At 45.7% G+C, this 27,389-nt stretch overlaps 1 protein-coding gene across 1 annotated transcript in view; it reads left to right on the top strand.

Annotated features, from left to right (window-relative positions):
- Positions 1–19,202: 19,202 nt before the first annotated feature.
- The window catches only part of FOXN2 (forkhead box N2), a 38,294-nt gene continuing 30,107 nt past the window's right edge, over positions 19,203–27,389 (top strand). Inside the window, exon 1 of the mRNA XM_086460719.1 lies at positions 19,203–19,222. The gene's annotated coding sequence lies outside the window, so the exon portion shown is untranslated. The remainder of the gene's footprint in view (positions 19,223–27,389) is intronic.

Raw genomic sequence — 27,389 nt, forward strand, 5'->3', positions numbered from 1 at the left:
CTCACCTTTCTCACAGGGAACCAAACCAAACTCCTTCCTCTGGTTTTATTACTAAGTGCCACTACAGAAGGTGATTAAGGGTTTTTTGACTGGCAGCTACAGAAGTATCGCTTTCATTGCACAAAATGTGTGATGGATATCGAGAACACTTTCAAACAGTTGTTTGCCTTGTTTGAGTTGTGTGGCACAACTAATGTAATAACATCTTGGCAAATTACATTAATTATGACTTTCCCTTGTGTTGTGGAAACAGAAAGAAGAGCTTTTTTAGAATATAACAGCAGCAATTTCTCATGTCCCGTACTTTGCAATGTTCAAACCAATTATCACGTCAGTAAAACCATGAAAACCAGTTTCACTGTTATAGTCATTACTGAGAATACATGGTTGTAGTTGTTGAAAATGTGCTATCTACATTACACACATCTTAGCGAATGCCAAAAGAATTTACTTAAAAGAATCTTGTATTTTTCAAGCAACCACAGTGTTACTAATAACCACAGCAGTGATAAACAAGTGCACTCACTTTTGTGGTCATGGGTTAAATTCTGCTTTCAAGATGAATATCTGAATTTGCTATTGTTGATTGATACAGATTTTAAATCTCTATTGTCACAATGTGAGTAAGGTTTGGCTTAATAGCTGGGAAAATACATTTAAAAGTGTGGAGAAATTAACATGAATAAGAGGATGTGTGAGGAGCTGTTTAATACTGCCAGGAGCAGAAAGATCGGGTTTCTTCAGTTAATACAAACAGTACATTTTCATCCACATCTTAAGACAGGGACCCAGGAGTGACTAAAGGCTACTGTATAGACATTTTTGTGGTAGGATTTTGTCAGCAAAGACAGTAGGAGAGAGCCTGTAATGATAAAACTAATCTCCTTCCTAGAGAGCTAAAATTCCCCAATCAATATAATTAATACAGTAAAAAGACACTACTGCTGCTGTGAGCTGTGCATGTGTTGGGGGCTATTTTGCCAGCATTGCTCCACCAGTGGGAAAGCAGTTTTCTTGTCCTTGTAGCTCATTTCAGGAGCCTGGCACTGCATCTCCTCAATCACCCTGAGACTGGGGTGGATTTGAGCGGGCAGAGGCACCGGGGCAGAGGCAAACAGTAAAGTGCTCATGGCGTGAGTGCCAAGTAGCATGTTACACCATGGGGCATCTCTTTGCCCTTAGTGTGATCTCTGGGGCAGGTTTCAGCCTTTCAGCCTGAAGCTCTGCCTAGTAATAAGACAAGCTCTCGGTCTGCAGTTTCACCAATACTTTAATCTGGCATCATCTGCCACCACGAAAAGCAGTCCCACTGCCCTCCTGCCTCTGTGCTTTTCTAGCCCCTGTGTTTCACAGCCATTGGATGTTCAAGTCTACATGGGACCCAAATTAGATCAAAGATGATGATTTGCTCTCAGCCTTTAGTTAGGCTGAGTTTCCCATTGAGCTCTTCACTGTGTCAAATTCATTCTAAGAAACTTCAAAACAGGGGGAAGCCCTGCCAAGCAGGCTCCTGCCAAGCTCTGTTGTTCAGTGCACATGTTCCACCGAAGACTGGTTTCAAAGTGTGGCTTTGACCATGGATGGAAGTCTTCACCTGAACAGCCAGAAGGTGGCTGGGTGGAGCGACTGTACAGTCATGTAACTGGGAGGAAAATTCGGCTGCCTGAAATCTGCAACATTACTTTAAATGCGACTAAGCTTTAAGCCTTGTTTCAGTTATAAAACTTAATGAAACACTGCTACAGAGGTGTCGCAGGAGTCCTGCTGGCTTCCCTTGTACTTCATAAAGTTCCTGAATAATCCTCTGCCTTGTTTTGGTTTAATTCTCACAGGAAAACCTTACCCTTTCAGTTTCTTGTAACTCACTAAATGCTGTCAGCTGACACTATGATGCACAAGACACAAGAAAAGAGCAGGAAAATTCAGAAGAAACTTAACGAAGGATGTCCCCTGCCATGGTAACCAGAAAGCAGCTCTGTGTGGCAAAATCATAGGACTTGCACCAGCCTGATGTTTTCAGGATAAACAAAATGAAGATAAATTACACCAACTAAATTGTGTTTCTGTTAAGCCCAACTGCAAAGTTTCGATCTGCCATAAAATTCAGTGTCTTGGATTCATATGTGCCATATTCCCTGAAGACGGGGGACCCAGCTAGCTCACAGCAAGGTCAGCCTTATTTTTCTCTGTGAACCAGCCTGTCATTTCACGATCACACTTACAGTGGTGCTGATACCGGTGAGGTTGTGCTGGCACAGCGACGCTGTCATCCTCTGCTGTGCTGGGGGTTGAAAGCAGGCCTGATACACGTCGATAGCGTTGACGTTACGCCTGATTTGTCACATGCAAGTAACTCTGCCCTGCCTGTCCTTGCATCAAAATGTTCTCTCGGAGTGGCATTTACTCTTTACTTTGGAAGAAGTAAGCAAAGGAAACTGGGAGGCAGATATGTGGCTGATACAAACACAAATCCTTCTAATGAGCTCGGGGGAGCTGAACTAGTTATATTAGCATAAAAAATTTCCTTTTCTTCTCAAGTCAGAAGTTGAGGCCTGCAGCCTGGATCACCTGTACCCAGCCTGAGGGCTGTCATTTGCTTCCGGAAACAGAAATACTGTATTTTCAGAGACAGTGAAGTTGCTTGGCCTAAGCTTGGCTGCCCAGTGGACAGGAGCTCAAGCGCCAAAGAGAGGAATGATGTTCGCTAGCTACCTTGCCAGCTGCTGGATTTCTTCCCAGGCATCTGGGTGACCCAGCAAGGCAGAGTGCGAGGCGCTGACCCAGTCTCCTTGTGTACGGCAAGGATGTACTTCCAGGACACTGGGAGGTGACGTGTCCCAAAGCCAAGTGTTGCAACGCTGGTGCATGCTCACATGGCATGGTATTGGCCAGCTAAAGCCTGCATAGGTGTAATCCCTTACATCCCACCTGCCCTCTTCTTAGCAGACACTTTGCTTTTCTATTATAGGTTGTAATAAATAATTTTTTTTTTTTTTTTTTTTTTGTATAATCAACAGCAACATAGCTTTAGGGACTTCCTGTGAATCTGAAAATCTGATTGTAAAAACAAGCAAAAGGACAACTCCAGTGGTTAAAAACTCGGGGCTGTTCTTTGAACTTTCACCTCATTTTATAATTAAGTCATCAGCTGTGATTGCACCCAGTTTGAGATCATTGCCATAATTAATTTTAATTAATGTATATTTAACTTAAACCTTGAAAAGTTTTTCCATGTCATTGCATAGTGACAATATTCATGTGTGATAGAACATCACTCACATGCAATTTTGCAGTTCAATGTTGAGTCACATAATGCCTGCTAGTTTAGCCATGCTTTGAGAACTCAAAGTATGCTTTTGCAAGTAGGCTGCAGCGAATGATAATACAATGATTACATAAGGCAGAGGATTTTGCTGCTGTGCATAGCTGCAATTTTGTGAAAAACCATATCACACGTGTCCTCACACATGCCAATAGGTTTTTATGGCATTGTGGATTGATTTTTCTGTGCCCTTATCAATCTATTCCATGACGACCTCAGTTTGAGGTGGTGATGCAGGGCAGACAGGGCTTTGATCCATGCTTCTGAAATCTCTGTAACACTGGCCATTTGACTGGCAAATTTATCTCCTGCTTCCCCAAATCAGAGCCATCCTTAAGCAGTTGCTGGCTCCCAGCAGCTTCCAGCCCTGACTGCTGTGGCATTTGCTTTTGGGAAGCTGTGAAAAACACTGAAGACAGCTACAACTGACTTGAGAGTCAGAAAGATTTGGTATGGTAATAAAAAAATTCCTGGCAGAACAGTAAAGGCCAGCTTAATAGCTAATTGGCTTTATTCTCACCAAGCGGTATCTATATGTTTCTTTGGAAGCTGGCTGCAGGGTTGAAGCAAGTGATATTATTCCCTTCCCACCTCATATAGAGCTGACACAGAAACCAGAAAGCAAGCAAGCATATAAAGGTGTGATGTTATTGGTTAGCTTATGAAAATACCATTCGGATTTAGTCAAAAATGAAAGAGAAGTATTTATATATTTGAAACAATCAAACAAATGTATAGACAAAGTAAATTATTTACTGTACAAATCTCCATATAAGCAGGCCACCATGTCTAGGTAAGGCTGTAAACAATATGAATTGAAAAATGTACTTCTCTTCCTGAAATTTACTGCCACTTTGAATTAGTATTCCTCATGGTAGCCACTTGTCAAGAACATGGCCAATAAATAACGCGAGTGGTGTAAACACAGCTATGTGATTGGGAAGTTAAAAAAGGTTTGGCAATGCCTTTGGGGAGGGCTTTCTCAGATGAAGAGTTTTTCCTACCCACAAAACACTAAGTTATCTGTACAAGCCCTTGTTGGCTCAGCCAACAGTTCACCTCTGTTCTGCAGATTTTAGCCACATGAATCATTTCCAGTTCCGCTTTCCTATTGCCACTGGTTTTCAAAAGGAAGCAGGCACGATCAAGACTATCCAGCATTACTATTGTTATTGCTAAACCAAATGAGAATAAAGTTGAAAAAGCTCTTGAATGGCCTCCTGGAAGCCAGTGTTTAACTCCTGGTGTCGGGATGAGAAATGTAGATTTTTCTACGCGCTGGGAAGCATCCAATACTAGTCTGCATCAGAATTGCTGAACAGACTGGACTTTGAGATCAAGCCAGAAGATTAATTCCTACTTTCCTGCCCCAGCCTCCTTCCTCCTGGAACTGGAAAATTAGCCAAAACCCCCTAAGCAGCGTGGCTGGCCTTTGCTGTTGGCTGCCAAGGCACTGGGTGCACCCGTTGCCTTGCTCCAGGGTCCCACATGTGCCCCATTCCCATCCCTGGCTTCTCCTCACTGGCCGGATGTCCCCATCTGGTCATGGACCTATGATGTGGGGCCACCTCTCCCATCACCTTCCTGCTTCCTGGCATGGCTACCCACCTTCATCTCTTGGGCAATTCGTCCTAGCTTCCCTTTGTTAAAAAACAAAAGTTTGATTCAGATCATTCAGAGTACTTTATTTTCAGTATAACTGGGGAACTGGCTAGCACTTGTCACATAGGTACGGTCTTTACAAAGAAAGATGTTGGAATTTTGTGCAATGAGCAGGGTGACCTTTACTCAAACACTACCAAATTATATGGAGGTAAACAGGTAAACCAGGTTCAGGACAAAAGAAGGTGATGCTCCATGAAAGAAGAAGCCTTTCCTAAAGGGTGATGTTTGGATGCAAGAAGTTTTTATGAGTTCAAAGGGAAGATGGAAAAGTACTTGGAGGAGAGACCCTTTGGTTATCAAAAGACAAGGTGCACCAGGCTCAGGAAGCCCCCAAGCTGAACACAAGCTGAGTTTGGGAGAATAGTAGGGGGCAGAAGGACCACATACTCCTGTGCTGCTCCTGCCCTCCCCTCTCTGTCCACTTATGGCCACAGCTGGGTACAGAATGATGGGCCAGAGAGATCCTTGGTTGTACTGAGCATGGCCACCTTGTCACCTCATCGGTGACTTTCAGGAGCAAGACAAAGCCTCTGGCGGTTTGTGGGTGATTAATGTGGATGGATTGCCTTACTGGTGGCTCAAACCTTTGGATATAGGGACAGTGAATAATAGCAAAAATATTTTTTAACTTTATTTGACTGACTTTTTGCTTAAACATTAAGTAAATTCAACATCTTAATTAATTAGAAGTGATCTTTCAAAGTTAACAGAGCAAAATCACTTATTGTTGGTGGGTGTACTTAGAGGTCTATGAATAGAGATCTACACAAAAGCCTAATCTTTCATTGTAATTTTACTCATGTGCAGTGTTTCTTTAGCTTAGAAGTTATCCAAAATAAACTTGATTTGTTTAACTTAGCTTTCTTGGGTTCCCAGAATAATCAAATGAACCCTTAAGTAAGGGGTAGCAGTTTCTATGCTTCATCCTGATCCACTGGAACTCCAAAATCCAAGTTGCGGTGAAGAGAAGAAAAACAACAGCATGGTTTCACACCACCTCAGAGGTGCCAATGGAATAACTTTCATTTGGTCCACTTGATGATCTCATTCCATGATTCCAGATCAAATCTGACTCGAGCAAGACATCAGTTCAGAGAGAATCAAATGCGGGTTTTGTTCATTGTGGTTCTTCTTTAATTAAAACTTGTCTTTCTCTTGGTCAGCTGAGGTTGTCTGAGGCTTTTCTCTCTGGGGCACCAAGGGGGTCAGAGCCAGAACTGGTGTCAAGTATACCAATGTAACATGAAATGTTAACGATGATTTGCATTTTATTTTGTTTCTTATCATGTTTCTCATCAGGTTCCCATCTCCCCGCTGCCTCTCTCAGGATGAGTGTGTGCTCTCCATGCGGGATGGAGGCTTACCTCCACCCCCAGGTTTTGGCCAAAGCAGCTGCAATGGCTGGAGGCCTCGGGCTTTCTGGAGGAAGGCGAATAGTGCAATTTTGTTAATCTTTTATGTGTGTATTAAATAGAAATAGACAGATCTCAGCTATGGAAGAGGCTGTCCCCATGCAGATGCCAGAAAGTATGAGTCCTCTGAACAGCTGGAACCAGATCCAGGCAATGATCCCCACCAAATGTTGCACAGATGTGCCTGTTGGAAGCTTTTATAGTTTGGGAAACTCAACAACCACCATCTAAGAAAGTCCTCCTTTCTGCCCAGGGCACAGCACCTCCGGTGGGCTGTAGTACCAAACTCTGTTGATTTCTAACTAACTCTCCAAATAATATAAGTCTAAAAGATTTCTGGTGATAAGTGTAATGATGTATGGAAGTGAATAGCTGGTGCATGCCTCAGAGCTTGATTTTGATCTAAGTCACACTGCTGTAAATCTGAAGTGACTTTGGAAAGACTAAGAGAGCCACAACAGAGAAAGGATGTGGGAAGAAACACTGAACAGGCAGAACACCCGAGTTTGCCAGCAGAATTGCTAGTAAAATGCAGGTGCTCTGCAAAGTGGGGTCACCATGGTGGTCACTTCTCCGCAGATGAGTTACGATGGGTTTTATAGCAACTGTTCCTGTGCCAGGGGAGAAAGACCTCTAAAAGGTTCTCCAGTAACCATCCTGGGAGCCCAGTCTCAGGCTGACTGGAAGAAAAGGTGCTGGAGCCTGAACTCCCCTCTGGTCCCTTCTGCCTCCTTGGAAGGGGCAGAGAAAGCCCCCCATGTCATGCTGGCAGAGGCTGTCCCTGTCGCACAGGGAGATTAGGAGGCAGAATGTGCTTTTGACTTTGTGCATCCAACCAGAGACATTCTCACAGACTCCTGAAAGGAAAGAAATTACTTGGGGGCAAATTCTGTCACCCTAAACTGAGCAAGATGCCCAGCAAAATCCTGGAAAGTTTACTCAAAGGAGGGTTACTGTGATTATGCCCAGCCATTTCTCACTACTCTTCTTCACCTTGTTGTACCTTCAGATACTCTAACCTGAACATAGCCCCCCTTTTGCTGGACTCCATGCACACCTATAACAAAATAGATTTGTATTCAGTATTTAGATATAAACTTACAGTTAAATTATATATATACAGAATATACATAAATATTAACTTATAATTATATATGTGTGTACATAAATAAATATATATATACACACATACAATAATCTAAACTTCAAAAGATGAAAACAATTTAAAGGTGGAATACAATCAATAACTCATAGTGTTTCTGAAAGACTTATATGAGGATATCCATGAATATGTAGGAAGGTCCATCTCAGGAACATCAGCTTCGATATTTTGAGTGGCATATAGAGAATATTTCTTGCAATGATTAAAGAGTTGTAAACTGCTGCTGAGCAATAACCAAAGCTACATGCAATGTGGAAATTGGTTGTTAAGTGTAATGTTCACTGATAAGTGCTTTGATTACAGTCGTTTTAGGGAAGTCTGGTATATGGCAGCAGCAAGATCGAAAGAATGTTAGTTCCACCTTGGATCATCTCAAACCTTGGGTCTGGTGGGAGAGAGAAACCCTTTCTCTGCTGGATAGCTTTAAGTTTTAGACAATTCTGAATTATTTAGGGGTTTAGTGGTGAAAGAAAGATCAAGATATCAAGGCTATTAAAGCCTGTGATAACCAGAGCGCAGAACCAGCCCACCAGCAGATGCCGGCATGGAGGACCCACCACCAGCTCTCCAAAACTCGGTGGGCAGCTTCATTGGCTGAACTCTAATCTTACACTGGAAAAAGCAAGTGAAATCCTGGACATAAACACCAACTTTTTCCCACAGATGTAGATGCAACATTTGTCGTGAAACTATTTTTTCTGAAGACATTGGAGGTAAGATGGGAAGAAATGCCTTCTGAGAATGGGCAGATCTGTGCAGCTCAGAGGGCAAGCTTACTGGGGCACAGTGTTGGGTCTTCCTCCTCGGCACGAGCTCTATGCAAACCAGTCTCTTAAAACTGGCTTTGCCTATATATTATGCACTGGAGGAGAGTCTATGTATCCTCCCACTCTGTCGCCTCTCCCACACGGGGTTTGGCCTTGGGCATATCCCAGTTATCAGATGTACTTGCAGTAACGATGTCTAATTCAGTCCACAACTGAATCTCACACAATATTTTCTGCTGGGTTTCTCCATTGCACGTTCAACACAGACTGTGCTCATTAAACGAAACAAGGCATTTAAGGAATATCTTTGACTGCTCACCATCTTTTTGTCTGCCCAAAGAGAAAGCCAACAATAATAACCTGGGGAAGGAAAGGGAGGAGGACTACGTGAAATTTTCCCCATGTGGCTGAATGGGGAATAACACCGAAGAAGCAGCTGCAGGAGGGAAGATGGATGGAGGCTGGAGCGCAGAAGCAGCAGGGACAGATGGAGAAGGGTGGACCAACAGGGGGGAGGATGAGGAGTGAGATGCACAACAGTAACGCGTGGCACAGCTGGAGCCAAAGCCAAGCCTGGCTTTGACATTCAGAGGTCCAAAGAACTTCTCTTTCCAAGTATGACTTTGATGTGGTTCAAACTTTGAAGTCTCTCTTTTGTTATCAGAGTTTCAGGCTGAAATAAATTTGCAGAGTGAAATTCAGTAACATTATTTTGCGCCTTTTCTTTGCTTCCTGACTAAAACGAGCCTTAGATGGGGATCAGGATATTTTCTAGACATACATGCACAGACACTTGTGACCCTGCATGGAAGTGCTTTCTCCTTCCCACATTCAGCCCATCCACTATTTTAGCTGCTTTTTAACAGTTTGTAAATTCTCATTCACATCTGGAAACATCCCTGCTGAGATTCTCTCTGCCGCTCACACTTGAATGCCATGGAGCTATGTGTCTAAGAGGTGCTATGCTGCACACTGCTGTGCTGCATAGGGACCCACCAGCCCTGCTTGAGCTGTGTCATGTGCCAAAACTACCCAGCTGAAGAGCTGGAGATGCCACTTGAGCATCACCAGGGCCATTCCCCAGCAGGATATATTAGACTGTGTAGACGTCTACACCACCGGTCCCAAAGGACATCATTATTAGCACGACTACTTCAGATACCCAGCAGATCCGTGATCAACAGGTTTAATGCTGGCAAGCCAGCTGTTGGTGCTTTGATAGCGAAGTGGATTCAAATCCTGATAATCCATGAGTGATAGGTATTAGATTGTGCCTGAAAGGACTGGCTTCAAGAGAAAAGGCTTTCTGTACTCAACTAGAATCATTAGTGGCAAACAGTTTGCTGGCCGCAATGAGTACATGAATATATCAACCAAAACAAATGCTTCATAATCATTATGCTGCCCTTAATCAACTGGAAGGCACCTTCCTGAATGACACAGAGAAATGCACCAGCTGGTGTTGAATAGGCTTTCTTCTCTCCAAATAAGACCGTAATCAACAGGACATCTGAGTCCAGCTTATTTTCGAAGGCCTCATCCATCTCCTGCTCTGACTCATGAGATTATACCCAGTGTCAGTCCACTGAAGACAACAAATTTTATTCCATAGCCGTAAGTTTCAACAGTTGATCCTTCAGCCCAGCACATCCTGGCCAGGCAATGAAAGGGTGAAAGAGTATTTTCTGTGTATGGAATAAAGAAGACCATTTCAATCACCCTTGTCTCCCATGCCTTTTATACTCTGAGTGATGGCAAGGTCACAAGTTGATACTCTTATCTACTTGATATGCCTTCATTTCATTTCTACACATCAGTCACTCAGAAACAGCCAGTGGGAGCCATGCCAGCCCCCAGACACATGGTGATAAGGATTTCAGTGTTCATTAGCTGCAAAAGGATGTTTAGTGAAAATGTGGTTTTGGCGGTTGGAGACAGTGCAGCAACCAGACATGAGGTCTTTGACCATTATCTTTCTAATATTTCCAGCCAGTGAGCCTCTTTGAAATCCTTGACTAGAACAGGTTGTGAGCTTTCTGGCTTGGTGGTGGAGTATCATCCGTGCGAGAGTGACTTAGCTTGCTTGAAAAATTCAAAAATTGGTTTGCAAGTACCAAACCAGCCATTGCTATTTGCCTTATACAAGGATCACCTATCTTGAGTTTCTCTTGTATGGAGAGATTATCAAGCAACTTTGTTCAGGAGCAGAGGGAGATTCAGACAAAGGGTAACCTACGTGCAGAACCAGGCTGCAAAACCATGACTATCAATGCACCTGAAGTCTCAAACCATGTGGGCCCTAGACAGAGAGGATCAGGAACTCAACACCGCTCTCCTTATAGGCTCTTACCATATCATGAAGTCACTCGAATTGATAATTTGGACTGCCTGGGTCAATGCTCTGATACCAGCGATGGCATAACTTTATGGCAATCTCTTAACATGAAAGCATTGCACAAAGAGCCTCATGTATAATACATGTAAGAAATATGCACTCCTCCTTGCCCTATCTGTAATGCCACTTCTTGTCTTGCTTTCTTTTCTTTCTCCTTTATATATTTTTGCAAACGCTTTGAACTTCATAAGAATGAAGTGCAATCAAACTTTCTGTCTGGAATCCCTTGGTTACGGGCAATGAAGGAGGAGAGGCAGGAGAGCCAGGGAGCTCTGCATGCATGTCTGAGCTATGCCCTTACTGCCATCAGAGTCTCCATCACTGCCATTCATATTGCCTCTGTCTCTCATCCAAAAAACAACTCATCCAATGCCAAAAGCTGCATATGGAGACTGGTGGTCCTTTCTTCCCCCAGATCTGGGCAGCATCTGTTTACTTGCCTTTGCAGTACGCAGGTAGACTAAAGGAGTTGGTAGGCTGATCTTTGTCACCCTTTGCCTTGTGCTAGGCACTTTTTGGTTTGTAAATGTCCTGTGCAAAAGGGGACGTTCAGAGAGCATCTCCTAAAGCTGTAGTCCCAGCATTCCTCTTGCTGCTGGGCTGAACATTAGGATGGCATCACCTCAGGCTCACGGGCCTGGGTAAAGTGAGTCCAAAAACATCTGACAGCAGAGCCACAGCTCTTCTGCACTGTCCTAATTCAGCCAAAAACATGATGGCAGGATGAAAGCAAATCTCTTCAGGGATTATTTCAGAGTTGCTGAACCCCAGCCCACCACTGTGCATTGATGAAACGCTGTTCACCGCTCAGTCCCTCCCTGTATCAACCCACCTATCTATTAGAGGAGATTATAATAACCATCTGCCTCAGATGATGTTTTGAAGCTAAGCACTTGCAAATGCTTGAAGACATTTGGATTAAAGATAGGCTAAATAAAAGCTGATATGAGAAGTAAAACTTATAATGTGTAGTAAGATGGGGGGCTAGATTTCAGATTTTTCACTGGGCTTTAAATCATACCTTTTCTTTTGAATAACAATGTAAAACCATAAAACCTTTGTTACTGAGAGGCACCGTAATGACCATTTTGCATTGAAATCAAAATAGTTTATTTTAAAAATGCTCAAGCTCTCATTAAACTGCCAAGTCCTTAGTCAAATGTTTAACCCCAGATCAGAACTTGAACTGCTGCCATTTGCCTTAAAATTTTAAGCATCAGTATAGAAATAAACCACAAATAAATTAATTTTGAGTACTGCAGAATACATGGACACAACAAGTTGAAAGCCAATTGTTAAACAAGCAAGTACTCTCCTAATCATAACAAAAAGAGAGAGCCATAACACAAGGTGAAAATAACCAGAAAGCAAACAGAACACACCATTGATTGAGTCCTTCATTATCTAGGATAGCTTTTAATGGAGGAACCTGCATGTGTGCCATTGCTCTTATCTCTCCAAAGGCAGTATGCACACACTGTAAAAATCAGTCTCTTCATTTTCTGCTTGAAAAGATCATTGTAAAAAAAAAGTGTCAGGGAGTGGAGGTCATGCTGATTTATTGGCAATTAAACCTGCAGGATTTCTGCACTCCTTTCAAAACAAAGTATCTCTGGGTAATTCAGCCTGGCAGATTACATAGTGGGCTATCTACTAAAAGGCATGAATCTTTTTGTTTGTGCACAACAGAAACAATTGACTTGGACTTATTTAGGAAATTGCTACTATTTTCTGTTAAGGTATTTGTATTACCCATGAGGAGAGGGGGGTAAGTTATCTCTTAAAAATGCAAGATTCTTTCCAATAGTAAAAATGCTGGGTTTATTCCTTATCCATTGTTGAGGATAGCAAGTCTACAGATAAACTTCCTCCTGCTTAAGAGTAAATAGATGATGGTGCTAAATAATAATCCAAATGCATTGCTAAGGAAGATTGCATTTGGTTTATTCCATGGTTGATTTATCCATTCTCGAGTAGGTACTTCTGCACGAGCTTTCAAACCAAGCTGCATCGGCCTGGTCTCTTTGAGATTATTTTCCAGATGTATCATTTCAAAGGCTGAAAAAAAAGCGTCACTCTCAAGTGACATAGCTAAAGTGGAAAAATGCTCATTATCCTGTTTTGGCAGAAGCATCTCACGCAGGTTTGGGCTAACATCATTTACTGAGCTAGTGTAAGCTTTACCAAACAACCAGATGCAAGCGTGATTGATATTCCCACACAACGTGTTTCCCAGAGTAGCAATAATCTCAAACTCTTTCTAATAAAAACAACTTCTTAGATCTGCAGACAGTTTTCGGGTATCCAATATTGTAGAGTCTTAAAGTTTTGGTGGTGATTCAATGCCTGTATTTTAGTTCTTGGACATGAAACATGTGGTGCGGGACGAATACTGCAACCAGCATTGAACACCTTTCCAGTCTGTGGTTGTATGGTTGAGAAAGAACCTAATTATCAATTTGCCAGATAATATTGCCCCTAAGACTTCCTCTATAGTTACCTGTTTGTCTGAGCTCTGGATCTACACTGCAGAGATATCCAGTGGAGAAGAGTGTGTCTCAGGAGATGCTAACAGACCCTCAATCTTAGGAGGAGCTGTTAAGGGATGAAGAAAAAAGCAGCAAGCATATTCAGTCACTAAAATGAGGGACTTCAGACCTGTCTGTGTATAGCTACAACAAGAACAAGAACTTCAGCACCGAGTCCCATTTAGGACGTAGCATGAGAGAGCAAATGCGGCAGGTGGTGGCATGGCGGGAGAAGAAATGCTGTGAATCACACGCTGCGCAGTATGCCTCGTGGCTTTGCCTAGGGTGAGGGAAGAGATCCAATGCCAGACTAGACTGGTGGTAGGAGAGAGCAAAGCAGGAGACATTCCCAGACAGAAACCACAAGCAGAAAGTTACGGTGTGGGAGCTGAGTAGGCAGACACGCCAACCTGGAGAAATAGGAAGTGCCTTTGAAGTTTGCTTCAAACAAGCTGCCAATGCAAATCAGAGATTATGCTTGCACCAAGAAGTCCTAGGAGAAGCAAGTGTCCACCATTGCTGGACAAGCATTTCTCTCACAGCATCCCTGGGCAGAAACAAAGGTTAACGAAAACCTGCAAACAGCACCGTGTTTTGCTCCTCTGGAGGAGACGACACCGTTCCTGGGTGATTTAACCTGGCAAACTCTTATGCTGGCTTTCCACAGGGTGATACACCGCCTGTAGGTCATGATGCAAAGTGCTGAGGCACTACGAAGCCTGTCTGACCTTTCGCACATGTGGCAGAAATCCTGGCACAGTAACTGGGACTTGCCGGATCTCGTATCACATGTCCCTGCCACTGTACCCCAGCACTTGCCCTTCTGCTTTTCAGCAGTTCCTTCCTTGCCCTTCCCTGCTCTCCATGCTCTTAGGATGCACCTAAGAGCACTGACCGTGCATTGTACATTAGATGACAGGGTGGGTGACTGGCTTGGATGAGGAGGTGCTTTCATGGCGCTGGGTGGCAGAGGCCAGCTCTGGCTCATACAGTCTCTGCTGTGCCCTCTCCTCTCAGGACAGGCAGACTGCAGCTGCTGGGAGGCAGATTTTGTCTTCTCAGTGGGTTTCTCCTCCACGTAACACATGTGGATGACCATTCTCTCTGCCTGGGGAAAGCCTTATCCCATGATGCACGTATAAATGTCATCTACCATCAACACTCAGATCAAAATGAGAGAGAAGGCCTGAGTATTTTGATCCTGATATGGGAGAGGTGGAAAGGCCTATTTTCTGCCCAGAGCAGAAAAAAAAACCCAAACAACACTTGTTCTGTTTTATTTTGTTCTGTTTTGTTTTGTTTGCATTTCACCACCTGTGGTGAGCACAAGCAGACAAGCAGAGCTGTGACTGTGCCCTGAAGAGAAGAGGACAGCCAGCCTCTGGCAGAAACCATGCGGGAGCTGGGAAGATGAACTGCAGGGATGACAGTGGCCCTGGCATAGCAGGCATGGTGTGTCCTTGAGTGGGCAGTACCTTCAAGGACAGCCCCGGAGCTGGGCCAGGAGGCACTGGCAGCAGGAGGTGACAAGGGTAAGGTGGAGGGCACCTCCTGCCACCTCCTCAGCAGCCATCTCCGCCTCTGCAGCCTGTCTCCCCCATGCCCCCTGCCTTGGGGAGCTGCAGGAAGTGCTGCATGGACATCTTGGGGAGCTGTGTGGAGACCCACAGCACAGCACCATGACTAATGTCTGTCCCACCTGTTTTAAAGGTGTGTGTTGGGAAATAGCACCATGTCCTTGTCATATGTATTGGATGAGTTCTTTGCTTGCTTGCTGCTTTGCTGTAGGTTTCCTTCAGTGGTTCTGGTGCTTGTCCTGTGTGCAGTAGAAACTGAGGTGGAAGGAGAGGGAGCCCGAGGTGGTGTGTGGGCTTGCACTGCCAGCAGCCACAGGCCTCCATTGTGGGACAGGGTAAATTGCAGGAAAGAATGGTTTAATGCCTTCAATCTGAAATCCAAGAACAAGCAACTTTCAGGGGTTTTGCACAAAGCAGCCTGGCAGGGCATCCCCCATGCTGTGGCTCTCCAGCTTCTCAGGGGTGAGCAAAAGCGCAGCAAGATGACACTATTGCAAATCCACAGTGGCAAGAAAAACTTATCTACACAAAGTTAGATAAGTAGAGATGTCCTTTATTAATGACGTGCACCAGGGACATGGGATCCTTCCCAAAGATGTCCGCCTGCATGTTGCAATCAACAAATATTTATATATTAAATTCATACATATTCAGTCTATAAAATGCATATTCATTATCATTCTCTCGATGATTGGTTCTTTTCTCGCTTCTGATGCAAATTAGCATACAGCCTCTGTTGTAATCTTCTATTATTCCCTTTTAAGTAGGTGGTACAATTTGGGTAAGTAGTCCATGAGTCTGAGGTCTCGACCACTCCTCAAATTGACCATGTTTGGTCAAAGAACATGTCCTTGGCTCGTAGGCTCTTGGCTCGTACCTACTTTGGTTACGATTCAAAGATTATACACAATGAGTACCATAATAAAGCCTATCTAGCAGACATTTTGGACAATAACACATTATCCTTTTTTCTAACCACTAATAGATTATTGGTTAATAAACACCTTAGGTCTGGGACTTTACAAGGATATCCTAGCAGCATTGGCAATACAAATTTTATTTTACATTTGATCATTTATTCCATTTGAGACTTACCTTCCCAAAATAATCATTAGTCTCTCCTACTAATACCCGCTAATCAGAATTCTTGATATTTGAATCAAGATGGGAAGAGTAAGGGGATTTCCAAGCAGCATCACTGATGCATAGCAGGTTTCAAGTTTCTCTGGTTTTTAAACTGTAACCACCTGGTGAGGTTACTATGGTTATGAGTCTCAAAACACACGCACACACACTTCTAACATCCTAAATCTGGTAATTTCTGCAACAACACTGGTGGTCTTGGCTCCATCTGACACTGTTGCTCCCAGCCCTCCAGGACCTGCTCCCTCTTCCTCTCAAAAACTACATCCAGGATTTAGCAGGCAAATTGGATCATGGTAAGGAAGCAGGGATCAAACTCAGCGTGGTCACTGAACAGCGACAAACACAGTTTCCTCCATCATCTGGCAGCTGCCTGGGCACTAAGTGGAGGCATCCTGATGCCGGCTGAGGTTGCTAGTCAGTACAGGCAGAGCAAGCAAACATCAGGAGAGGTGTGAGTGCCCCCACCATGACCCAAAAAGGCCTGCAGTGAAGGACTGTCCCTGATGGTTCATGGAGGATGCACATCCTTCTCTCCAGCTGTGTGTTTGGTGGGGATGAGGACACCCTGGCGCCCTGGCGTGCCTCAGCTCCTGCATGAGCTGCAGGCACGGATCCAGGCCACTGCTGAAGACAGGGTGGAAACGAAGCATCACCCTGGGATGCAAACACTGCTCCAGCAGGAACACACTGTTTTTTGTAAGGCTGTTTCTGGGGGCTCTGGCTGGTGGGAAAGCAAACACCGTTGAGCAGTGCCCCCCCACTGTCGCTGTAATGCTGGGGATGCTGAATCACATATTTGTGGCATGTGCCTGTCCTGCACCTGGTACGTGACCTGCCAATGCCCACTCAAAATGCTCTGTGCCTCAGCTGAGCTGGGTCAGCTCCATGTCCTCCAACACTGCACAGATGAGCTGCTGCAGAATTGCAACTGTATATGCACCTCTAGAAGACGTAGTTCTGCCTATGGTGCGTTATCGAGATGAGTATGACATGAGGCAGGAAGCTGAAGCCTTTCTAGGGATTGTGCTGGGCTTTCTTTGGCCTCCCTTGCCCCCCTCCCCAAATCCACTGCTGCAGCCACCGGTTATTTCACAGGCAGCAGCAGAGTGAAGGCAACTCTGGTGTTGGAGGTAAGGGCCTGATGCAGAGGGCATCCCAGAAAGCTTCAAATCTTGGTTACTGTCTTTACTGATAGAGTTGCTGGATATTCAACAACATAGTATGGTTTAAAGCCAAAAAAAAACCCTCCCATGAGCATCTTGAAGAGTAGAGAAGACTGAGGAAGGTAAAGGCGACAACATTTTTCAGGAGGCGTAGAAACATTTTATGTCATTTGCAGCACCCTAGTTTAAATAAAATGTGCATTCAAAGGTCAGCTTTTAATTTTAGTTTCCATGAGGGAGCAGCGACTTCAGGGCACTTTCACCTTTTACCTTTTCAGGTTTTATTTGGTTTGGGTTTTGTTTCCTTCCACTAAAATACAAAGGGTGAGAGGGCATATGTTCCTGCTGGACTCAGTTTGCATTTTTAAAGGGTAAAAAGGAAAATCCTTGAACAGCTCTGCGTTAAAGGCCAGGGTGTAACTGCAATCAAGGGGTGAGAATGGATGCCACCCTCTGCAGCCCGCACTGAACCTTTCATGTAATAGGTTGAAGGCGAAGGGATCCCAGATTCAAATGTCTCTCTTTCAGGTTGCCGCCCAGCTGGGCAAAAGGCAAACCAACACACCCTGATTCCAACAGGCAAACAACGCCCAGCTCCCGCTCCTTCCTCTCTCCCTCTGAAGCAGCTGAGGTGTGGTAGCTGCCAAGGCAAGCTGCAGCACACGCTTTCTGGGGTGCAGCGGGATGAGAATTTAGGCAGAAGACCCTTTTACAAGCAAAGCATTGCTGTTACCAGAGTGCTAGGTCTATTTTTAATGCTTGAGGAATGGAGGGTGCTTTCGGCATTACATGGCTTTAGTAATACATAATTAATATAAGTGCACTTCCATTGTCTGCAGAGAGGGTAGGAAGGCCCCGGCTAACTTCTGAAGCTGTAAAGAGAAAAAGAAAAGGTTGAATGAATTGTAATGGATTCAGTCAGCGGAAATTAGGTAGGAGCAAAATAAAAGTTGCTGAGAACAATTTATTCTAGTCAAAACCGTGCAGTTGGACTCCGTTTCCAAAGCCGGTTGTGCTTCATGGAGCAGCTGAAGAAGCCTGTACCTGCTGGGCTGAGCCTCCCTGCCGCTGGATTCAATCCTCTGCCCGTGGGAGAATATTCTGCCTGCTGTAACACTGGGCCTGATTCATCCTCGCTCTTAAAAAACCCAAGAGGTTGTTCTCTGAAATTATTTCAAATTAAAAAAAAAACCCAACAACTGGTTCCTGATAACGTGGAGCAGGGGAATTTCCTTGAAATTATTCCCATCCTCCCTTATAAATAAAATTACTGCATCCTGAGGCAAGCAAAAGCCGAACGTCCTTCGAAAAGCAAGGAAACCTTGGAAGGTTGAATAAACTTTTTTGCAGCAGCAGATCGTCTGCAAAACACAATTTCTCCCTGCAAACAGCTTCCCGAGGTCTTTATTATGTTGTAAAACTGCAAGTGTATGCAGGACTGTAAAACCCTGCTAAGCAAACAGCGAAGTTCTCGCCCTGAAAAGCTTAAAGCCAAAGGCACGAGTGGAGGACAATGTGCTACAAGGCAGAGCAAACACGGCGGCGGTTTCATCTTTGTGAAGAAGGGGAAAAAAAAAAAAAAAAGGTTTAATGTCATGGGAGAAATGGAAAAAAAAAGAAAAATTTGTTGGGAAAATGATTAAGCAAAACAGACCAGCGTACGGGCGGTTGTTGATGTGCGAGGGGAGAGGAAAGGGAAGCGAAACTAAAAGGAGGGTTTACGTTTAAAATTTGTTGGTTTTTTTTTTTGGAGGGGGGGGGGGCGTGTTTTGGGGGAAATGGAAACTTTTCCCAGCCGGTGAGGATGCATGAGAAGGAGCCTGAAAGCTGCTGGCAGTCCGCAGCACCCCGTCGGCCCCGGGGTGTCGGCCCCGGGGTGTCGGCCCGCCACCCCGGGGCCGACGGGGCGGTGCGGGGAGGCGGTACCGGCGACGGGGGGGTGGGGTGGGTGGGTTATTCCCGGTTGCCATGGGGAGGCGGGGAGGGCGGTGCCGCCGCCGCTGCGCAGGGAGCAGCTGCTCCCTGACACATCCCCCCGCTGCCATATTGTGTCCGCGCTGCCGGCCGCACGGCTTCATGACCGCGGTGAGTGGGGCTGGCGCTCCCGCTTCCCTCCCTCCCCGTCCCCACGCCTGGTTTTGTTGCTTTTACCCTTTTTTTTGGTTTAGTTTTTGGTTTTTTTGCAGGTTTGGGGGTTGGGTTTTTTTTGTTTTTAACGCTCTTGGGAGGGTTTCATGGAGGAATGGGAGAGCGCGGGGAGCGGGGCGGCGAGTCCCTCTGGTGTAGTGGGGGTGGCTGGTGCCCTCCTCGGGGATGCTGCGCCCCACGCGTGGAGGGGGTGAAGCGACACCCCACCCCCCCCGGCCCTAGCGTGGGGACAACGCGCGGCGGCGGCGCTTCCTTTTCAACCGCTCTCGATGACGACGCGTGGGGAGGGGGGTGCGCAGGGGGCGTGGGGACACCCCCCACGGGGGGGTGGGGGTGTGTGTGTGCTGGGAGTGGGGCCACCCGCCACCCCGCAACCCCCCGCCCCCCGCCTCCTCGCAGCTCCTCCTCCCGGCGCGGCTCCGCGGAGCTTCCGCCCGCGGGTTTTGCGCGGATGACCTCCCGCGGCAGCGCAGGCCCGCGCTTCTTACCTCGGCCGAGGGGGGACAGGGTCCGCCCGGGGCAGGGACCCAGCAGCGCGGCCCCGCCGTGCTCCTAGCCACCGGTTCACCGCAGTAAAACCCTGAAAGGCTTTATTTAACCAAATAACCCCCTTTTGGGCGTTATCCTGGTGCGTTGTCCCCAAAATCGGTAGGACGCCCCCACGAGTGTGCAAAGGGTCTGTGGTTCGCAGAGGTGAGGGGGGGAGCGGGAGGTGCGTTACAGGGGGGTCCCGCATTTTGGGGTGGAACACTGGAAACGGCTCGTGAGGTGCTCGTGGCGAAGCTGGGACCTGCACGAGGCCCTTCAGAGTTTTCTGGCCTTTTTGGGGGGTTTTCGTGGAGTTGGGCGGTGAAGCGCAATGGCGGCTGAGAAGCAGCATCCAGTTGCCGGCCTGGCCTACTCCTGCTCAGGCACTTGAATACTCCTGCTCTCCCAGTTCATGGGGGAGCAGAAACTGCTTTTGTTCGTAAGAATTTGGATTCTGACAAGGCCCAAACAAAGAGTAAAGAGGATAAAGAGTAAAACCAGAAAATAAGGAGTAACCAGTAAACTCACCTCCCTGCCTTGGTGCCTGCCTAGGGATGGACTTTATGTGGAAAACATAAAGTTAAAAATGCTGTGAAGGTAACTTGATTAGGTTTGTGGCTAACCTGTGAAATAAAGGTAATTTTATATATAATATACTGCGTATGTATATACACACACGCTGCAAATCTTGTTACGAGTGGACTTGCATTTAGATGGACTTTGGTAACAGTTGGATTGTAATATATTGACAAGTGAATTGTTTAACTTCTGTTGTATTTCTTGATTTGGAGTCTTCTTTTCCCTCCTAGAAGTCTGGTGTGATGCTACATCTATGCAAGAAAAATTAATCTGGAGTTATCATGCATCAGAAAACTCGGGACTAGTTTGCAGTTGGTTTTGTTTTGGTTTTATTTTCTTGGCAGGTGCCAACTCATATTTCCCAAACTCTGCAGAAGGTAGTCAGACACATCAACTCTGAACTGAAAGCTATATGGTGGCTATTAACACAGCACAGAGCTTGGGCTAATGAACTTAGCCGAGTGCCAGGTTATGTTATTTCTGAGCTTGGCCACATGCTGCCGCAGTGGTTCGGCTTCTGCTGGGGGCTCACTTGTGTCCAGCTGTGTGAATTGTTTTGTAGAAACAGGGAGGAGATGGTCATTCTCACTTTGTATGTTTGAGTTGCCCAAAATATGTATAGGACTTTTCTGTGCTCTTAGTCTTTTTTTTTTTTTTTTTTTTTAAATGTGCCCATAAACTGAGCAGTGGCTCCATACGTGGTGTTTACACCTGCAGAGTGTGATGGAGATGCCGTGTTGGCTGTAGCTGTGGTGCTGCTCTGGGGAGCAGGGGGTTGGAGGGAGCTGGAGGCACCGACCCCATATCACTTTGGGCGTTCGGCCCTGAATGCTCTTGGGGAAACTTGCTGGGATAAAACTCGGTTGATGTCTTTGTTGGCAGTGTCTTGACCAGAGGATGAAGTTGTGACCTTCTCTGAGTGCTGCTGCTGAGGCTGTGCTGAAGGAGCTCCACAGGGATTGCTCAGCCCAGAAATAAGATTTTTATTTTATTCAAAAGGGTCACCAACCAAGGAGCGTGCTGCCTCAACAGCTCCAACCACCACGGGTTTTCTGCTTGAGAAGCCTTCCCGTGTCCTCTGGGGAGCTTGGGATGGAGGGCACCAGCATTGCCAGCAGCTATCTCAGTGTCAGGATGTGCCAGTTCAGTAAGTAATGGAGCAGATATAGGGATGCGTAACGGTCCCATCGAATGAGAAAAAGGACTGCCTGGTGAGCGAGTATAGTGCCTGGGAAAGAGGACAGAGATGTAGGGGCATGTCAAGCTGATTTTTACCATCTTTATTAACTACAGGCTCTGCCTGCTCAATGCGGTAGACCTGAAAACCTGACATGCTGAGCAAAGGGAAACTCTTTCAGTGAACAAGATAGTTTGGCACCTGAAGATGCTGTGTCTGGGTTTAGTTTAAACTGGTGAGAAAGCGATACAGTTCTTGTGTGGAAATGTTGGTTCCTATAAGAACAGCAGAAGTTTTTATGCTGGCTTCACTGGTGTTGTAATTCCACCGTCCTCCCCCATTGTTGCTCCTTGGCTACTTGTTGGGCTTAAAAGGAGCCGGTATTTATGAGAGGCAATACCGCAGGCACTCAGAAGACTTCTTCCAAATGCAGGTTCACGTTACCTTATCAGAATGAGCTGGACAGTGGGATTATAGCTGTCAGGGTGACAGAAAGTAGGGGTGTTGGGGGTGTTGGGAGCAGTGACGGTGTGCCCACAGCCACTGCTGCTGTGCATCTCTTACACTGTTCTTTCAATGGGGTAGTCTTACTGAACCGCTAGGGTGCAAAACGAGCTGTGTGAAATACATGTTTCTCTTCCTGGCTGTAACTCACTGAAAAGCAGCCTTTAGTCCCTGTAAGTAAAGGCTGTCAGCGGTACGGATACGTGCTCACTAGCTTTTAGCACAGGTGTATAATCTGTCCATTTTACTCCATTTGGCTCTTTGTGTTCTCTTTTTATGGCTGTTGCCTCCCGTTAATGAGGTGTATTGTGTATAGGATGTCACTGCCTTGATTGTAACTTTTTTGAGGGAAGTAGATGGAGGCAGCGAGTGCCCCATCCTAGCATGTGTGCCTCGCCGCTCGACAACTGAAATGGTGTTGGGCAACTTCCTGCGCTGAGATGCTGCTGTCAGCAGCACTCGGTGACTCACGTCAGCACGCGGCTTCGTCTCTCGACAAGTGCACGCTTGCAAACTGCAAACCCCGTCCACATCCCAGTGCAGCAAGAACAGAGAGGGTCGGTTTGGGTGCACGTGGTGTGTTTCTTCCCAGATCCAGCAGCTTCCTTGGCTTCCTTTACCCACAAGTAAAACAGGAAAACCCTGAGATGCTGCTTTGCTTTTTTTCTGTCTGGACCTTTATCTGTGATACGTGTTTATTCGTTCCCTGTCATATTACACGTGCCTTCTCACTTAGTGCATGCTGTGTGATGACAAACTCTCCATCCCATCCTCCCCATGCTAGGTAAAAGCACACAGCGGTGCTCTGAGGTACTTGCAAAATACAATTTCAGTCAGCAAGTGCGAGACAGCTTGCCCATGCTTTGGTAATAAATTAGGTGGTACAGAAATAGTGCTGTCTGATGCCAGCCAGCGTCTTTATGACCCCTGGTACTCTGCTTCCTCCCTGTAAAATGTTACAGCTGCGGAAGCACGAGGATTGGGTCGCATTTGCTTTTGGAGAGCGCTGCTGGGTGCTCTTCAGTGCCAAGTGCCCGGAGGTTTGTGGGGTCAGCAACCAGGAAGACTAGCTGTTGTCTGCAATACAAATACCCATGTTACCAAACAGTTGCTCACGTACCAGGACCATTTTAAGAGAAGCCTGGGATTTGTGCAGATAAGAAGATTTATACCAAAAATCAGTGATGTGGATTTTTACTTTTTTTCCTTTCTTTTTCTTTCCAGTGCATTCAAATTTTTTTCTGTTGTGTTCGAACTAGACTTAGAGCTCCCTACTTTTTCCTCAAAGGTTAGGGTATGTTAGACAGTCCATTAAATTGGCTACTGCTGCTGCAGAAATCACCCCTCAGCCCTGCTCTTCTGCCCCCTCTGTAAGGATTAGAGTGTAAGTTGGGCATGTTTTCACCTGGTTCCCGCTGGCAGAAAATCCAAATACGAATTACTGGGGTCAGCGGTAGCCATGTACGTTAGCTGCCTTGCAGGATGGCTGTTGTGGTCTAAAGTGGCTGACACGACTTCTCTGAACTTGCTAATGGGGCAGGTTTGAAATGCAGGGCTGAGGCTGAGATCAGGTCTGAAGCCTGCAGCTGCAGCACTTACGGCTGTGTGCTGGCCTTCCCCTCCGGCCAGTGGCAAACTTGGTCTCTGCGTTACAGCCACAGACCCGCATGCCTTGATGTGCCTTTGAATGGCATTGTTGGGTACCTTCAACTTTATCAGCGTGACCAAGTTTTCAATCTATTAAGTGCTGGCCGGGTGGTACATGGGTGATGCTGCTTGATCCTTGTATTACTTTGCTTATGCATCTTGGGTGTCCCACCCATGTGCATTGTGCAAATTGCCATCGTGTTTTTATTGTGGACTTCGTGATATGTGACTGGATGTATTCCCAAAGCCCTCCTCATCTCCTGGAGCAGTTTATCTTGATACCATGCTCAGGTTTTGTTTCTTCTCTCAGATTATTTTCAGTGCATTCCTATCTTGCAGTTTGTAGCTACTTTTAGTTTCCTGGTTCATGTGTGGTCCCCTGCTTGCTTCCTTTTTAACACTCTCACTGGATTGCATTGTGCTTAGATTTGGGGCAAGTATATGGTCACCTAAAAGCTAATTACTGGGTGTGGAGAGAGCTCAGCAACTGGAAAACTTGCACAAAGGAGAGCTGAGAGAGTGGGAGCTGGGAAGCTCACCGCTAAGCAGCAGAAGCAATCACTTATCCCTCGTCCTCTGGTCTGTGAGGACCATCCCCAGACCAGTTATCAGGCAGTTTGGTTTGGTTTGGGGATGTCGAGTAGTCTAAAGTATGAGCAGGTATGCTTTTGGATTTCTGACCATGCCGTATGAGTGTCAGGTGACATCTGGTCCTTTGATGGTCTAGTTTTGCTAGCACGGTTGCCTTTCTTCTGTGTTTAGAGAAACTTCTATCTTCTGTAGCCTTCCATCTGAAGATGCACCTCAACATACAGACTCTGTGATTGAACTGGGCTATTTTTTAATGCAAGGAACCTGCTTGGTCCAGTTGTTCCAGTGTGGGGTTGTCATATAGAAGAAAAGATAATTTTATGCCACAACCATTATGAGCAGAGGGATTATTCTGATACAAAGTAATTTTGAAACAGAAAGCCAAGTTAAACAATTGCAGAGTAAAGCTAACAGCAAGCTGGCCAAGGAGGTGAGCACAGTGAAGAGGATCACTTTGCTATGCCCAGGGCTCTAGAGGAAAATTTGCGCTTTGGGAGCAGGAGCTGGGAAACAGCAATTGGTGAAAGCTTCGCGATTGAGAAGTTGTACTGGTAATGCGGTGGTGGCTTTCTGTTACGGCTCCGATGGTGCTTTTAAATTAAACCTTGCAGAAGGGTCTCTTGGGGTGAAGCTTCAAGTTGTTGGTTTTCAGTTGAAAATCAAGAGTTCTGGTGCTTTAAGGCTGAAGAAGACAGAAAAGCTGGATGGAAAAGATAGCATTGTGTTTCCTAGTGTTGGTAAATTGGTACTGACACCAGCTATATTCACTTCTAGTTCAAGAGGATGATAGAGAAACACGTGGAAGGGATACCCTGGAAAGGAAATTAGCATCAGCATTATTTTGCAAGGCATTTGCTTTAATGGCTTACTTGTGAACATCTCAATGGCGTACTTTTTTTGCATTTTAGTCCATTTAGCAAGCAATGTACTGAATTTAAGGAACATGACCCAAAGGCATCTTTTGAAAAGCTACTATTTGGCAGTAAAGCGTTTGTCTAAAAAGCATTTCTCCCTTCTTCCCCCCTCCTTTCTGTGACAGCAAGGATTTTTTTCTTAATAATTTAGATTTTGCTGCTGGTTTTGTTGTTGTTGTTTTTTACTTCCAAGTTTCTCAGACTGTTTTCAAGTGCATGTTTTAAATCTGAGGTGCTTTAGATAGATCACAGGGAACCAGGTCCAGCCGTGACTGCAGAGGCCTTTGGAAAGGCTTCACGATTGCAAAGTCTTTGCAGGCAGCGCTGGAATAAATGTCCCAGAGGCTCTGGGCCATGCAGAGGGTCTGGATTGGGGTCTGGGCATGTCTGAGTTTGTGTATCACTTTCGTGTCAGATATTTATTTCAATCACAAACCCACTTGTGTGTGTGTATGTGAGTACTTAAGAAAAAGATGAAAACTTTTTTCATGTAAGTGTCCTGGTTTGAGCTGGAACAGAGCCAGTTCTCTGTTCAGTGATTTTACTTTTCAGTTAAGTCTCTTCTAGAGCGACTGCACTCTCTGAAGTTAATGGCATATTTTTTCAGACAGTGTCTGCTTCTAGAAGTGATAGCGCTTGATGTTTATAGTTCCTACCAAGGAATGGTATGCAGAAAGGCTCTTGCTTGTACTTGCTCCTATAGAAACCAAGGTCACTGCTGAATCTTGGGCCCCACATTGAAGTGATGTAAGTAAAAGGGTCGTCAGTAAGTAAAAAGGTCACACTTGCAGGGAGGAGCGGACAGGACAGGTGACCCAAAACTGGCCAACTAAGTATCCCATACACATCATATTCAGTATAAAGCTGAGGGATCACAAGGGTCAAGCCCTCTTCTTCGATGGCCGACATCTGAGGAGGACTCTGTCCATTCTGCTGCCTTCGATCCCGATCTGTGCATTCCTGGATCCAGTTCCCAAATCCAGCTCCTGCATTCAGCTCCTGTCTGCCACAGAGTCCAGCCTGGGGCTTCCCCAGTGCCAGCCCTGCAGCATCAGTGGTGACATAATCATCATCCGGGGAGTTCGATACTGGTTTTTTATATACTTGTATATATTTCATTATTTTCTTATTAATATTATTCTCTTTTCTTTTTAACGTTACTGTTCCATTAAGGCTGGTTTAGTGTTTTTCCCCAGCCCGTCAGCCTCTCCCCCTTGTTCCTTCTTCCTTTCCCATGTGGAGGGAAGAGGGGTTAACAGGGAGCCCCTGCACTTCCTTCCCTGGCCAGACCAGCCCTAACCCGCCACAACAGGTTAGTTCTCAGATGAAATCTCTTGTCTGACTCCCTGCCCTTCCCCAGGCCATGATAAAGATAAGGGTTTAATCCCTTCCCTTTTTAAATTTTGCAACATTTCTTAACTTTACCTAGTGTTGGACCTTTTCATTGGTTTTCATTATCAGTTTTGGGTTTGTGATTTCCCACCACCACCACCACCTTTAATGCTATCACAGGGTGTGGGAGAATATTGACATTAAAGGGGCATTAAAACAAGAGAGGCTTGGAAGTATTTCAGCAAATACCTAGAAAACCTCTCTTCTCCTTTGAGCCCACTGATGCCAAGGTTAAAAAGAACCCCCCGAGCTTATAGCTTGTCTGGTCCTTTGGTTAGATTGTTGGGGTTTTTTTCAGAATGGCTTTGAGAAGATGATAACCACCTTTTTAATGGGTTTTTAAATTTTTTTTTTTTATTTCCCCCACCTTTGCAAGCCAAGAGGAGTGGGAAGGGCCCGGCCTGCTGTGGGTGCTGCCCCAGGGCAGTATCTCTGGGTGCCTTTTGTTGCCAGGGGTGCAGCTGCCCGCTCTTCTCCTCTGTAGACAACGGGGCCCCGCTCTCCGAAATCTATGGCCGAGAAGCGGTTTTGTCCTCAGGAGACCATAATGCCTTTAGTTGTCTTGGATACGTGACATCATATAGTGTTGTAATCAAATATAGGCCTTTCACAGGGCCAGGGCGGGGGGAGATTTTCGTCTGACCTCCGGCCTGCTGAACCGCTCGTGTGAGGTGGGCAGGGGATGGAGCAGGGCAGCCTGAGACAAAGGACCTGGAGGGGGCGGCAGGAAGGTTAAATTAACGGGGGGGAAAATGGTCTGGTGGCATGCTTT

The sequence above is a fragment of the Leptosomus discolor genome, chromosome 2 (genome assembly GCF_034619465.1).
Source record: "Leptosomus discolor isolate bLepDis1 chromosome 2, bLepDis1.hap2, whole genome shotgun sequence".
In the NCBI taxonomy this organism is placed as follows: Eukaryota; Metazoa; Chordata; class Aves; order Leptosomiformes; family Leptosomidae; genus Leptosomus; species Leptosomus discolor.